The following is a 1541-nucleotide window of genomic DNA, read 5'->3' as shown; positions in this document are numbered from 1 at the left end:
CGGAAAGAGCCCGTTGAGTTGCCACCATCGGCCCAGTGGGGGCCATCGGCCGTCGGCCCCGGGGCCGGTGGAGAGACCTGAGGATGCGGCCAACTCCATCGTCGGGGTCCTCGGTGGGATGGGAAAAGGATTTTTATTTTATTTTATTTTATTTTATTTTATTTTATTTTATTTTATTTTATTTTATTTTAATTTTTATTTTATTTGTCTTCTTTCTTTCCCTTTCTCTTTTCTCTTTTTTTTCTTTTTTCCTCTTTTTTCCTTTTCTCTTTTCCTCTTCTTCTCTTCTTTTTTCCTCCTCTTTTCTCCTCTTCTTCTTTCCTCTTGTTTTTTCTTTTATTTTTTCCTCTTTTTTCTTTTCTTTTTCCTCTTTTTTTTTTCTTTTTTTCCTCTTCTTTTCTCCTCTTCTTTTTTCCTCTTTTTTCTTTCCTTTTTTCCTTTTTCTTTTACCTTTTTTCTTTTTCTCTATTCTTTTCTTTTTCTCTTTTTTCTTTTTTCCTCTTCTGTTTTCCTCTCTTTGCTCTTCTTTTTTTCCTCTTTTCTCCTCTTCTTTTTTCCTCCTTTTTTCCTTTTTTCCTTTTCTTTTCTCTTCTTTTCTCTTCTTTTTTCCTCCTTTTCTCCTTTTCTTTTATCTTCTTTTCTCCTCTTCTTTTCTCCTTTTCTCCTCTTCTTTTCTCCTTTTCTCCTCTTCTTTTTTCTTTTCCTTTTTCCTCTTGTTTTTTTCTTTTTTTCTCTTCTTTTTTCCTTTTCTTCTTCCTCTTCTCCTTCTTTTTTTTTTCAAATATTGCTAAATTTTTTTTTTTTTTTTTCTTTTTTTTTTAATATTTCATTTATTTGTGTTACTTTATGCTTTACAGCACTTCCTGGGCTGGTGGCCCCACGTCCCCGTGTCCCAGGAGGACTCGGCTCCGGTGCGGCCCCGAGAGGGGGGTGAGGGGCTCCATCCCCCCGTCTGTCCATCCTTACATCTGTCCATCCATAGAGTCATGGAATGGGTTGGGTTGGAAGGGACCTTCAAGACCATCTGGGTCCTATGGGCAGGGACACCTCCCACCAGCCGAGGTTGCTCCAACCTCCTCCAACCTGCCCTTGAACCCCTCCAGGGATGGGGCAGCTTCTCGGGACAACCTGGGCCAGGCTCTCACCACCTGAGGATGGTGAGATGAAGAGTTTCCTCCCAAAATCTCATCTCCATCTCCCAATTTTTGGTTTCAAACCCTTGCTTCTCCTCCTGGGGCTCCCCTCCCCAAACACCAGCCCTGGAGGGATCTCAAAGCCGGTGCTGAGGGCCGTGGGGCAGTGGTGGGTTGGGCAGGGGTGGGTTGATGGTTGGTCTTGGTGAACTTCAAGGTCCCCTCCAAGCCAGGGAAGTGGTGGAATGGCCAGGGCATCACAGGATGGGTTGGGTTGGAGGGGACCTTCAAGATCATCCAGTTCCACCCCTTCTAGTGGCTGGGACATCTTCAAGGAGACCAGGTTGCTCCAAGCCCCCTCCAACCTGCCCTTGAACCCCTCCAGGGATGGGGCACACACAGCTTTTT

The sequence above is a fragment of the Calidris pugnax genome, unplaced genomic scaffold (assembly GCF_001431845.1).
Source record: "Calidris pugnax isolate Ruff unplaced genomic scaffold, ASM143184v1 scaffold88, whole genome shotgun sequence".
NCBI classification, from domain to species: Eukaryota; Metazoa; Chordata; class Aves; order Charadriiformes; family Scolopacidae; genus Calidris; species Calidris pugnax.
This window is presented reverse-complemented; position numbering follows the sequence as displayed.